General features: G+C 34.9%; 1 long non-coding RNA gene across 3 annotated transcripts in view; it reads right to left on the bottom strand.

The window, feature by feature from the left end:
- The window catches only part of LOC122136975, a 66,176-nt gene that overhangs the window by 36,723 nt on the left and 14,159 nt on the right, over window positions 1-15,294 (bottom strand). Inside the window, exons 3-4 of one of the 3 annotated variants that reach the window (XR_006154474.1) lie at window positions 4,838-4,973; window positions 2,171-2,385 (exon numbers count right to left, since the gene is read on the bottom strand). This is a non-coding gene — a long non-coding RNA (uncharacterized LOC122136975). Of the gene's footprint in view, window positions 1-2,170; window positions 2,386-4,721; window positions 4,974-15,294 lie in introns of those variants that run through there. The other 2 variants (XR_006154473.1, XR_006154472.1) reach the window with 2 other exon arrangements.

The following is a 15,294-nucleotide window of genomic DNA, read 5'->3' as shown; positions in this document are numbered from 1 at the left end:
TACAGGATCCAGAGCAGTCATTTAAGCGTATTAGTGCTGCTCACCCACCTCACCCTCACAACGTTTTTGAACTAATGAGACCCAGGTATCTGACGTCTATGACCATCAACCTTCCAGGCGACAGAGAAAGCACCTACCAAGCCGACCATTCCAGACTTCATCACATGGGACCCTAGTGGGTTCACCAGGCTAATAATTGTTCTAGAGAACCTTTTACCTCCTGATGCTACCAACCTCTCCCACTAACAAATACTGCTGGACCATACAAGATAAATTTAAACTTGCCTGGTAGCCTATTCCTTTCTCAACTTACTGTGCGCTAGTCTTTCAGCAAATGGCTAACAACCGATTGGTTCCAGACAAATCACCACAGCTGGTATGCATGCCAAGTGTACCCTTTGGAAGCCATTTAGTATCTCTAAATACTACAGATACTTACAGATCCTCCACAAGTTTGATATCCAGCAGTGGGCCAATAATGTGTCTGAAGTTGTCGTCATCTACCTCCAGTAGCCAGGTCAACTGAACTGGAGTTGTGGCTCTCTCTGGACAAAGCTAACCCATAATAATCTACTTTGGGCATGGGCTGGCACTGCATGCTGGGCAATCTAGGGTTCAAACACAGACCTATCAAACAATACCTTGATGATGTGGAGCATCTCTCGGGTGCTGGCGAGTCAGTTCAACCTTCTTGGAGTCATCCTTCATGATACTACCTGAGCCAAGGTGATCATGTAGCAGCTCTGGGAAAACCACAGGACTAGGACAATCCACAAATCCCTGCTGAGCTCCAGCAAACATGGATAGCTTAGGAAGATGAGCTGCAATATCTACCACAGGTCCATAGATGCTACTACCCCTCCTATATGGACCATTCAGATGCACATCAGGAGATTCATATCTTCAGTGATGCCTCTGAGAAGACATAAGGGGCCGTTGCTTACCTGCAATCAGAAGGTCACCAAGAGAAATTATACCTTGACGTAGTTCTAGCCTGATCGAGGGTGGTTTCACAAAAGCAAGAGTCCATACCAAGGTACAAGCTCTGTGATGCTTTCACAGGAGCACAGTTGGCAAAATTGCTTCCGACTGACCTCACTCTGAAATTGGACAAGGTCACCTGCTGTGACTCCACAATCGTCCTCCACTGGCTCCTTTCTGAATCCTGCCATTACTTGTAATAGCAGCCCTGTTTAAGCCTGCATTCTGTTTGGCAGGAATGAACTGTTTTGAAAAAGAGAAGGGGTCCCCTGTTCAAATGTCTCACTACCTGTGCTGTACACTTTGAATTACTAACTTTTGATGCTTTCCCGATGGCACTGAGTAGGTTTGAGAGTCAGTGTGGCCAGCTTGCATAACTACACTCTGTTTCTCCATCTTGAGAGTTTCTGCTCCTTCAGCCAACTCAGTGATGACCCGCAACAGTTGTTAACTAGACAACGGATCAGTTTCCACTTCCATGAGAGAGGGGGTTTCAGTCAATAAAAGCTGCCCTTCATTCAACTCTGGGCTTAAAACCTGTGCCCAAAGAAGTGTTTCGGACAGTCCTGACTGATATCGAAACCATCCTAAACTCTGGGCCTTCGGCATAAGTTTTGGTGTAAAAAAAAAAAAAAATGGAGATGGAGGCACTCACAGGATTTAGCCAAAAGATTATGGGCTGCTTTCATAAGGCAATACCTACTGGTAATGCAGATAAGAAGAAAGTGCCAAATACCTTCAGTATACTTCAGTACTTAACAGTATAAGTTAGTCTTTTCAGGGCACTAAAGCAGTCAAATGCTTGAATAGAACCCAGTGGCTTCAGAAGGAAGAGACTTTAGCGAACAAGAAAAATAAGTCAGTGTATGAAAGGCGACAACTCTTTCACTTATTTGCACTTTATAAATTATTTGCTCAAAAATGCTCATTTATGAATGAAACACTACAAATATACATTTCTCAAAGAGATACTACATAAGACTGTATAAGTACATAACACAGTGGATTCAAAGCCATGCAAATAAAAGGAACAATTTGCAAAATAACTTTAGATTTATTTTTATTTTAATCATGGCAACTTGGTTGCAAAAGCCTGTTTTTATTCCAAATTCATTGCAGAAAATCAATATTGTACTCACTGGAGAAGCCAAAGGCTGTAAACAGACCAGATTATTGAAAGCAAGACACAGATGGACCAACTAGCCAGCTACAAGTAAGAGAATGGTAACATACTGTGCCAAACATCTCTCCTGCTCTCGTCTCTGCAGGCCTCATGCGCCTGAATATGTGTGTGCTTGAGTTTGATTGGGGTGAGTTGAGCATCTCAGATACCCCAAAATCCCTGCAGCTCACCCCAGGCCAGCTGAACTGTGAAATATAATGGAAGCCTGACAGCAGTCGGGTCTAAACAGAAGGAGTGATGAGAGAAACACGAGCGTAAAAAATGTGGTGGCTGTCTTAGTAAAGTAACAAACAGAGGCTGAGAGTGCAGCTCCCAGAAACTCCCACAGCTCAATACAGACCTGCTTCCATCTAATTGCAGGGAGACAAAATCTTTACATAACAGTAACTAAGTGATGCACAAAATGAGGGTTATACTAGTGGTGGTGTAGTATATATACAGCAAAGGTCAATTTGAGAAGAATGACGAGCGACAAGCCACCTCTTCCAAATTCCCAAGAGTAATTATAAAAAAAGTGATCCACAATTAAGAAACAACCACTTAAGGACCTTCTGTTAAAAACAATGAGGCATTTTTCAATAGCAAAATCTATAGGGTTATTCAGTTAAAGAAGCCAGATAGAGATTATTCCCTACTGTATATCGACATATCTCAGTTGAAACTGTTTCCTATTTATTTCCATCTATAGCTGCTGAATCTTCAGTTTCATGGCAAAATAATTCTTATTTTATAAATGTGTTATGGATGTGAGCCTTTATGAATGTTATGAATATAAGTTTGCATTTGCAATTTTATATTGAGTGTGACGCAATAAAAACGCTGTGTACAAGTAAGTAATTTGATTTTGATATTTTTTTTTGATTGTGAGGAAATATATTCAAATTCTTGTAATTAAAAATGTGTTGATATGTTTTTATCCACTTAAATATGATTTGATTAATTGATTTGTAATAGCTTCAGTCCCCTTTAAAAACTCATTTGAAACGGCCGCAAGCTGCGTCAAGTTTCGGCTCCTCCCCTGATCTGAGTCTGCATGAATTCAGCGCATTTTTCAGGGGCGCCGATCAGAGCGAACATCAGAGAGTACAAGGTGTGTGTGTGTGTGTGTGTGTGCATTTATTGATAGATTGCTATGATATGACATCTGCATTGGTGCAGTTCCTGTAATTGCAGTTTACATAATGTTACTGGACACAGTTCGGTTTCTCATCCAATACCAATACGTCTTCGCTGCGTTCACCTTCAGCCCTCATCACAGTGTGATAGTTGTTTTTTTCTTCCAACAAAAATGAAGCGATTAACACCCATGAAAACGTTCTTTAGAAAACGATCCTGATTTATTTTAATTTACTTTTGAAAACTTAAAACATATTATTGTGCATTTTCGGCATTACATTATGCAGCCATGCACAGAAATGATTAAAGACACACATCATTTTCTGAAAGCACTAAATGCACAGAGAGAGAAACATCATGTGGAGTTATTTTGTTTTGTATTATTAAATATAATTTTGTATTAAGTAATAATGAATCATTAGTGTATCATGATACATACTGTATATTAGAGTAAGAGGCGAGTAGAGTAAAGGGATTTGTGATTTTTTTTTTTTTTTTTTTTTAAGTAACTGATTTATAGAAGTTGCAAATTTGATAATTCATGTTGTTATTTTTAATAAATAGAAATACATATAGAACAGATTAAACATGTTGCCAACAGACCAATTACATTAATACATGTTTTGTCTATATTCTTAATGAATATTAGCTGGTTAGTTAAATGATTTGAAATGAAATAAATTTTCAGGGGGTGACTTGATGTATAACCAACCGTATTGTTGATTATAAAGGCTAAAAAGCTCAATAATAATAATAATAATTTATATTTCATTGTAGATGGATATACAATTTTTTTTCTTGTCGTGCGGGAGTAGGTCTGCAACTGTGATAGTAATTTTAGTATTGATTTTTGTTTGATTCTCACACACAATACCACTGTGTTCCCAAGATTCACTGCAGTCATTGAACCCTTATGTTGTTTTAATTGTCTGCTAATTTCCACATACATTTCATAAGAAAAAGCAGTGGTATCATCAAAGGATAAACATTAATGTCCTAATAATGAATCAGGAAGTCTTTATTGTAAAAAAAAAAAAAAAAATCTACATTCCCAACTCAAAATTTTCTAGTGGAAGGTCACATATAATTTTTCTTTTTTTCTTTTTTTTTTTTTTTTTTTTACGGTGTTGTATATGGCTCAGTCAGTACTTCTACTCCCATATATGAAATACAGGGAATACAATGGAATAGCCTAGTGGTTTACAATAAGGTTAGTAGTATACAACCCTACCCTAATAGTCAAATAATATTTTTTTTTTAATCATACCCTTATTGGGGGCTGAGTCCCCCTAAAATGAAAATCCTAGAAACGCCCCTGGAAAATAATGCACCAATACATACAGTAGCCCTACCTTTGGAGACAAACCTGTGGATAAAAAAAACCTGTGCATAACTCAACAAGAATATAAATTAAAACAATTCTTTATAATTCTTTAGGTCTGGTTTTTACTCTGGACCACTGACAGACCCGTGGGAGGGTAGTGTCTTCCCCTACTGCCATGCAAACATATTAAAGCATGTTTGCCCCTAAACAATGCCTGTGGCAACAGATAATACCTCATGCCTCTGTCTATCCTCATGCTACCTCGGCTCAGAGTGCAGGCAGATGGTCATACGGCTTTGTACAGGGCCATGCAAGGTAAAAGTCCACTTGACCAATTCACCACGATGTACCTCTGAGAATCAGGGATCACTGCAAAAAAAATAAAATAAAAAAATAACAGACATGATCCTAAGTAACAGACATCACAAGAAAAGTTCATGTTCACAGGGATCTAGCTCGTATTTGCAGTCTTTGATGTTGGAATGTTTAGAAAAACACATTTTATCTGTCAGGATCACAAAGCATTACATCTATCCATCACAAACAAACAATGTAAATGAAAATGTTATTACTTACTATTTCAAAATGACTAAACAAATAAACATTATTGACAGAAAATCTCCCAGACAACAACAACAACCAACAACAACAACACTAAAATAAAATAACATTATTTTATAAGATAAAACAATAACAAATACAATAATAATAATAATCTGAAAATGTTACAGCCAATAAGTAATAAAACAAACAAACAAAACCAGCTAACAATCAATAAATAAATAAACATTTAAGTGTCTAAATCTTTCAGCCAATAAATACATTAAAAAAAAAATCTCCCTGCCAATAATAATAATAATAAATTGTAAATGACAATATATGTCAGCATTAATTAATTAAAACCTTCCCACAGTGCAAGTAAAAATTAGGGAAGTTATTTAAATTGAACTGAAACAGACTGAATGCTCTTTATAGTGTGATAAGGAACACATGCATTATATGCTGAGGTGCTGAAGATGGCGTATGTGTGTCTCAGTTAAATACAAATGTGTCTAGAAGCTGGAGATTAGGTGTGCACAACCAACATCTCAGACACACACACACACACACACAGTCGGCGACATTGTGTTTTTGCATAAGCGCTTTTTCGTTGTCGCTTCATGGGTGTGGATTATTGATTGAGTAGTTAAAAGTCAGATCTGTTGACTGGGAATAATTAACCTTTTATATATGCAAGGTGAAAAAAAGAGATCCAAAAACACATTTTTCAGAAGAGCATTTAAAGACGTACCATCTGAATACATTTGCAAACGGATAACGGCTGTGCTTGAGAAAATCATTATCGAATTGCAAACATATTTTATTTTTGGTAGCCAACCGAGCGGACATTTCTGCACCTTAATTCCTGACAACATCATCCGAGACTTTAATCTTTGAGGAAAACAAATGGTACACATTTTGCAGTGCGAAATTACATCAGCCACTCTCTGAACTCTGAAAAACATGATGTGACTGTCATAACTGAGTCGAGGATGCGTCATCCAGCAGCTCATCTGGCATATGTGAGAAAAGCCTCAAAATGCCTCTCATTAGGTAAACGTACTTCACCAGACAGGAGCTCAGTAAATAACATAAGTGTCATCATGATGTATATCTCCATCGCCGTCATATCGCTCTTGTAAATGACTGGAGAGGAGCATGTGCAAACATTACTCAAGCACCGGTGTCGCTCTGATGAATGCACTTTTATCAGCATTGGGCTTTCCAGACAAATGGTTTTTAAAACAAGTTGCAACCGCCACAAATCCATCAGATGTCTAAACTGACCTCACAGTGAACCCTGGGTCCCATAAAGACCCATAACGGACCCAATCAAGACTGAGGTAGGGAGAGGTCTGCTATTCCTTGTCATATCTAACACCTTCTACCCTATCATACACACTGTATTTTTTCAAAGGACAAGTTCAGTTGGGGTATTTTTTGCTATAATATAATTTTGTGATTATTCACTCACCCTTGAGTTATTTTAAATCAAACCTTTACCCTCTGTGAAAGATTATGTTCGCCCTTTGTCAAGCAGTTACAATGAATAAGGGGCTGAAGCTTCAAAACAGAAAAACAAAAGCATTATAAAATTGGTCTATGCGACTCACACACTGTATTCAAAAGTCTTCTCAAAACATGAAACAAAATTAATTGTTATCCACTGAAAAACTTCATCTATGGCATATCTGTGAGTTCTTTCTGCATGAACAAATCATTCAAAGAATCATTTGTGAATCTGAAAAGAAAAACACTGTACATGACAAAATCTGAGCCAATAATAATAATAATAATATCAGAAATAAATCTGAGTAAATAAACTAAAATATTAATATACAATTAATATATAAAAAATAAAAAACTGAATATAAATAAGTGACTGAAAAATCTTACAGCCAAAGAAAGAAAGCATTCTTCAAATGGATGAAATGTAGCCATCCCAATTTGGAACAACAGTAGTAAATGGAATAATTTTATGTTTTTGGGTGTATTCTCTTTAAGAATTACATAATACACATATTGGTTTTAAGAGGGCAAATAAATGAGGTATTTAATTTCACCATATTGTCATTCCTCTTCCTTTATCTTTCTCTCTTGATCTCTTTTTCCATAAATCTCACTCCCTCTCTCTCACACACACACACTCACTTTCTCTCTAATAATATTCGGGCTGTTAGATAAGATGAGGGGTTTAGAAGGACAGGAGAAATGAGAGCCAGCTGGAATTCCCATCGGAGCCTTAATCCATCTTACATCAGCTAGGGTTCAATCTAAACACACACACACACACACACACACACACACACACACACACACACACTGACACACTGTGGCCAGTGGCCAACAGAATTACATAGTACTGTGTGACCCTCTGTGAGAGTGCTCTGACCGTAGGTTCCTTCCATCCATTGCAACATCATATTCCATTATTCCAACTTTAAATGAGGTGAAAAGTTCACCAAATTGGGGTGTCTGCTGCTGGGATTTTCTGGAGTTTGTTTTAGAAACAGATGTGGAAATTCCTAGAAATTTTGGTGCTGGTCACATCGGTTGGGCAAATATGTTCACAGAAACAATCAGACACAGAATATTCAATGCTTCTATTAAATCAGCTGATATTTTTAGCATCCTACATAATCATCAGCTCAGCATTAATATCTATTCAAATGACAATCAAGTCTACTGACTTTTTGACCCTGTAAATCCCTCTTTGACCATCACTGTTATTTGGAAGGATTTCATGAAAATCTTCAGCAGTTTCAGTAATGCTGAGGATGGAATGGTGCACACAATATGCATGTGGCTAGAGGAAAAATATGATATTTTTATTCAAACACAGTTGTGATAAATCTGTGTGATTGCTGTCTCAACCAGGTTTAATATTCTTTTTTATTACATAAAGAAAATATACAAATAGTTCCAGAAAATCTTTTGACAGATATATTTTAAGAAATTTGTTACATTAAGTCCTTTTAATCAAAAAGAATGTGTTCAGTATTAAATTACATAAAGAAAATATACAAATAGTTCCAGAAAATCTTTTGACAGATATATTTTAAGAAATTTGTATTGTATAAACTGGCTCTTGAATTGGAAAATTGAAAAAAAAAAAAGTTTTGATATTTTGAATTAGGAAATGTTTTCATTGTAATTTTAAAGTTTTTGTAATTTTGACATTTTTATAAAGAAATTAATGTTTTTAATTTTTATTTTAATCCTTAAAGAAATTATAATATATATATATATATAATATTATATAATTATATATATATATATATATAGATATTAACATTTTAATAATTTTGTCTGTTATCATTATTAAATTCTATATAAGTTTTCATTAAGATTTAGTTTATTTTAATCTTTCAACTTAAACTATGAAAACTGAGAAATGTTGGCAAGAGAAATGAAAATAACTAAATTGTTTTAGGCACTTAGATTTAGTTAATATTTGAATGATTTTTTATATATTTATGCATTTAATTTAAAATTTTAAGAAATTCTGTATATTTATCATTATGCATATTTTGCCTATAAGTTTTCATTAAGTTTTAGTTTTAGTTATTTTTGTCATTCAACAAACTATGAAAATAAGAAGTATTGCCTTGGCAACTACCTGAAATAAAATATTATTATTATTTTTTCAGTACAGATAATTCATTTTAATAACCCTGATGTTATCTTCCTCCATCAGAAACCCTTCAATACCAGACAGACACATTTACTTTAACACAATACCAGACTATCACATGAAAAGACAAAGCCATAAAACTCAACCGAAGATAAGAGTCTTCATGAAATCTTTTGAAACAAAGTCCAAAGATTACCAAGACTTCACAAAATCCTGTCAAACAAGGTTAAAATGACCTGCTTTGCAACATCTCTTGTGAGACTGCACTGCCATATCAGTCGAGATGCTGTCGCATACGGTGTCATCCGCGCTGATGGCATGACAGCGGTGGCTTTGACCCGTTCTCTTCCTAACCTTCACTTCTAACCCCTCTCTCTCATGTAGCATGCTTTTTTTCCTCCACCTATCGCCCTTTCATCTCCCTCCCGTCTTGAGATGACATGTTCAAATAAGACCTTGTAGATAATGAGTGACATTTGGGGCTGTGAGGAGGACCGATTAAACAGACAAAGAGTACATGTTCTAAAAATGCACCTCTCTCTTCAGCTGCCTCGATTACATTTGAGTAAAAAGAGCAGGTTGATATATCACCTGTATCACTTTCTCGCTTTTCTGTGTTTTTCTGCTATATATGCAAATGCTTGCATCTAAAGACAAGACTTATTCAAAATGATCAAAGCATAGCTGGAAGCGCATCAATGTGTGTAGCTGTATGTGTACATGTGCGTTGGTGACATCTTTGCAGGGGTTTGACAGCAGCTGTAGTTTGTTGAAGGTAAATGGAGGTTGGAAAGACGTAATGGAGCATGCCGTACTGGCTTCGGGCCCCTAAAGGCACACAGCTGCACACAGAACCATTATGGTACTGTCCAACAGACCCCAATAAGACTACAACTGTATGTAGGCTTCATTTCATATTAGTGTGCTTTTTGTAACCTCGGTTTACTGATTCCATTTGATACAGTGGTATAACACATGGGTCGCATTAATTTTTTGGAAGAAAACTGAAAGGAAATTCATCCTCCACTGCTGATGTATAATTTGCACCTTTGCATGTCCTTGGTCACAGTTATTAAGTATATTTCAGGGGGGTTTCATGCAAATATAGAGATATAATTCATTTTTAGACCCACCACAAATTATTTTTATTTCCCTTGTTTTATTACAATAGCAATATCAATTTATTAATGCCATTGCATTGCCAAAAAAAAGACTTGGTATTAGCTATAAAATTATTCCGGATTTTTCACTAACTGAAGCTTTGTGCTCCCTTACTGAAACTTTATTTCATGTAGATATTAAGTTGCTAAAAAAAAAGATGCTGAATCAGTAGCTGCCCCAAAATAATGCAATAATATAGAAGTGAATCTGTCATTGTAGAAATTATGCTGCAAATAACAGCTGCAGAATCAGTAGAGTACTCTGACAGATTCAGGTTTATTTTAATGTATCATTTCCATAGAAACATTTGACTGCAAAAAGCTTTTGAATCTTTCAAATGTGTTGAATCAGTAGCCGTTTTGACAGATTCAGTTCCATGCTAATGCATCACTATTTCAATGTAGAAATTAGACTGCAAAAGCTGTTAAATCTGTGAAATGTGTTGGAACTGAATCTGTCAGAACAGCTACTGGTTCACGTTAATGTATCATCTATCATTTTTTTTTCAAAGTAGATAGTAGGCTGTAAATAAAAGCTGTTGAATCAGTATAATACTGAATCAGTAGACAATCTGATGGACTCAGTTCTATGTTAATGCATTATTTCCATAGAAACAACTGCAAAAAGCTGTTGAATCAGTAAAATGTTGAATCACTGGCCATATTGACAGATTCAGTTCAATGTTAATGTATCATTATTTAAATGTAGAAATTTGTCAAATAAAAGCTGTTGAATCAGTTAAATGTTTTGGAACTGAATCTGTCAGAGCAGCTGCTGATTCGTGTTAATGTATCAGTATTTTAATGTAGGAATTAGACTTCATATAAAATCTGCTGAATCAGTAGCTGCTCTGACAGATTCTGTGCCATGTTAATGAATCATAATTTCAATATAGTCATTCAAAATAGCTGTTGAATCAGTAGCCATTCTGACAATATCAGTTCCATGTTAATGCATCATTTCAATTATATGTAAGACTGATTTAAACTACAAAGAGAGAATCGTTTATAACAGTCATTTTCTTGTGAATTAGACTAGACAGATTGACTGCATTATATATCTGAGAGAAACCATAATGTTCAGATCAAGCATTCAAAGCAGCATCAGTTACACTAGGAAATCTTTAACGCATCTTAGGAAATCTTTCCGGAGTCACTCACCAAGTCTCTCACAAATTACGCAAATTCTTCTGCTGTTCTGTGTTATCGCTGTATTTCTCAGTGGAACGGGGATGATCTAAATGCTGTGTAATTTAGAGGAAGAGAGCAGGCTGTTTTTCCCTCGTCAGGATTCTGTAAACAGAACAGGCTAATTATGGGTAGAGGGTGCAATGCCAGGCCCTGCTGTCTATAACTCCCACTTGTTGCTTTTTTTGGTTGAGTGATGCCATGTAGACAATAGAAAACATGGCTCCCAGTGACAGCGTCCCCACAGCTGTGCCCACTATTACCATCACTAAATATCCAAAAGGAGAACAATGCGCTCAAAGACGAACATGCAGCATGCATACAAAAGCACACAATTACTAACTGTCATTCACATAAACGTCATTTATTAAAAGTGCTTGATTTGAAAATGAGTTGAACAAATCAACTTCAAATGAACAGCAAAACATGATAAAACATGACTCTTTTTTTTATTGATTTAAATCCAAATGTATACATGTGTGTATATATACATACAGTACATACAGACTATTAAATATATAAAGTATATATATATATATATATATATTATATATATATTATATATATATATATATTATATATATATTATTGAATGTATATCAATATATATATATATATATATATATATATATATTTTCAGAATTAATATATTGAATATGTACTGTATGTATATATACATACAGTATACACACTATTAAATATATAAAGTATATATATATATATTGATTGAATATATATCAAGTATATATATATCAAGTATATATATATATATATATATATATATATACATAGACATTATATATTTTCAGAATTAATATATTGAAAAAATATACATTTTTCTTCAAACCACTGAAAACTTTTCTCATTAGGAATGAAGGATCACTTAAAAATGATTCATAACATATATAACGTGTCAGTAAATCCAAGAGGTCACAATTAGCGCTCAGAACGGAGCTGAAACACACAGACTGGGGTCAGTAAGGAGCTTAAAGAACCCCAGAAATGCTTAATATGACTGTCGTCATGGTTACTGCTAGTATGAACTTGAAACAATGGGACGGTGACCTTGAGCGGGATGGCGTGGTCATGTTCACTCACATCTGAATGCTACACTTCTACCTCATACAGTCCCTTTACACAAAACACTCATATGCATGAAATCATCCCAGCCAAAACTGATTATACCACTGAGATTTTAATCAACACTTTCTGATTGAACTAAACCATGTTAAATGGCTTATGTAATTAAGGGCTTAACCTGGGGGCAATGAGACAGGGATTTCAAATTAGATACATAAGACAAGATATTTCACACACAAAAAAATATTTAAAGGCATCGGTATGGTTTTGCACTGGCCAAATTATTAAGTCCTCGGATTTCTTTTCCTCCAATTATAATGTACTGAAACAATTGTTAGTGAACACTACAGCACCGTGGCCAAACCTCCAACATCTGCCGCTTCCGTTCACAAACCAGCATAGAGGATCAAAGATCAGCCCTCGCCCAAGGCAGTGCAAAATCTCAGTCTCATGAAAATGGAAATATGTAAATCCTGATTAGGAGAAATCGCAGGCCTCGCTGCACCAGTCATATCAGCTGTGTTAAAATGCCAGGCGTTGGCTCGGGCCCAACACTGGGTGTTGATTGGATGGAGGCATTTTGACACTGACCTCTGAACTCCAAAAGTGGAGAGGCTGAGAGCGACAGGCCCTTTTTCACATTATATATGCTTTTTGTTGCAAGGGTAATAGTTTATCTTCAGCTTAAGAAAGCTTTAGCTTGGCTGCTGATTTAGGATACCAATCTCTCACTATACACATTTTATGGAAAAGTGATTCAGAAACCACTTAAAAATAAGGGATTTCTACTGAAAAGGATTTTGAAAGATCCAAAGTAAACATGAGCCACAACATGATTAGATTTCAATAAAACACTATCTATAATATTTTATCTATAATATCTATCCATCTCACAAACATTTTTTTGTAAATGTTGCTATTTTGTTTTAAATAATAATTTCAGACAAAAGCCATGCACAATGCATACTAACATTTAAAAATGTAAAATGACACACACACAATCAATAGTTAAAAAAATGCTATTGACAAAAGATGCCACATTTAGATTTTTTTATATATATAGATAGATATTTAATTATTCCTCACTCATTCTGTTTGCTTCTCAACTCTGAAAGTCCATTCTATTTGTGATGGCTTTTTACATGGCTTGCAATATAAATGATGATGAAATCTCCACTTTCTTTTCGTCCATCAATAATCAAAATCAACCTGTGCTGTGGGAGGGCAGGGTTCAGTTTAGGTCATTAAACTTCTACAGTCTTACCTGTTAGAATTACTTCTAAAATACAGCCTAAAGCAAAAAAAAAAAAAAAGTATTATTTTCTCAAAGCTAATAACAAAAAACAGCATCTCATTCCCACTTCCCTTTTGTTATGAACAGCGAACTCCAGTGAAGGAAGCCTCCTGCCCCGGGCTGATCACAGTATCCAATTTGTACAACAATTTGGAGGACTCCCTTAAAGAGATCGTCTCAGAACAGCAGTCAATGCAGCGTTTGGATGGGACGGGGTGTATGACGGTTCGGGGAGGGAGTAAATGACACAGATGAGTGGAAAACCATTTACAAATGAAAAACAGCCCACGGAGTCGCACGCAGATGACGGGTCATTAACAGACTCAATGGCACGAAACAAAGCATTTGCCCTTAAAGTGTTTACAAGTTATGTAGGCGAAAGCACTGGATTCTCAACTCCCTTCCTCTTTATTATCTGTCTCTTAAAGGAACGTTTCAGAAACATCCTTTCGATTGACCCTTCGGGAGTTTTGACCAATTACAGCAGCAACAGATGTAGCATTAGAGCCAAAATTCTACACTTAAAAGGCTTTGGATGTGTCAAGATTCCGTATCTGTATTCCGTCCCTGACGACTGTTGTCTGGGCCTGGCATGTAACCATGGCAACCGGAACTGCCTATAGCAGTGGCATGTTCAATTCTCAGATAGTTGCAAAGGCCAAACAATTCAATTTCTCCGCATTTTATTTCTGCTCTTTTGAAGGTTTGACTTCCTCGGAATGCTGTGAAACACGCTTAACAAAGTCCTGATGAGTAAAACTTTGTGGAGTCGTGTTCAGAGGTGAAACACATTTTTATAAAAATAATTCAGCCCAAAATGAAAACTGTTATCACTTACTCACCCTCCTTTCTTTTTTCCCCTTTTTACAAATTTGCCAGAACATCTACTGTAATAATGAATTTTTTGATGTTGCAAAATTATGGTTTCCTTGCCAAAAAAGCAATTGTTATTTGTTGCTGTCATATTTTATTTGTTCATCGACTATGTTGCTCCTCATCTTTATTTAGAATATGAAAATATAAAAACATAAAATGCAATAAAAAAATATGAATAAAAAAATCATTAAAATGTGTTCTGATATCATAATCAATAATAATAATAATAATAATAATAAGTAGTAGTAGTAGTAGTAGTAGTAATTGTTGTTGTAGTAACACACATTAAACAAACATATGTAACAAATATAATAAAAGTGTAGTAGAGGTTTTTTTTTCATAATATAACAATATTAGGTATACTAAATATAATTTAAAAATGCAAAACAAATAAGCACAGCTATAATAATAATAATAATAAAATATTATAATCATTATGCATCTTTTAAAAAAATCATTCATTTATCTGATAATAATAATAATAATAGTTCTGCATATTTTAGTCAAAATATATAACACACACACACACATATATTATGAATATAGTATATATATGATTTATTATGCATATAGTATACACACACAATAAAAAAACAAATGTTTTACCTGCATCAATAAATAATAATAAATAATGGTATAAACATAGAAACATTTATGAAATGCAATGAAAATTCTATACTATTAATCAAAACAAAAAATTCTGATCATTGCCAGCAACAAAAACAACCACAATTTAATTGTAACATTTTTCTGATATTTAGATAAAAAAATAACTGATTAAAATCCATCTCTATCTATCTATCTATCTATCTATCTATCTATCTATCTATCTATCTATCACACAAACAAGTTTTTGTAAATGTTGATATTTTGTTTAGTATAATAATTTCCGACATAAGCCATGTACATTGCAGCTAT

Source organism: Cyprinus carpio, chromosome B4 (assembly GCF_018340385.1).
Source record: "Cyprinus carpio isolate SPL01 chromosome B4, ASM1834038v1, whole genome shotgun sequence".
Lineage (NCBI taxonomy): Eukaryota > Metazoa > Chordata > Actinopteri > Cypriniformes > Cyprinidae > Cyprinus > Cyprinus carpio.
The sequence above is the reverse complement of the archived record's forward strand: the minus strand, read 5'-3'. Positions and strand labels throughout refer to the sequence as shown.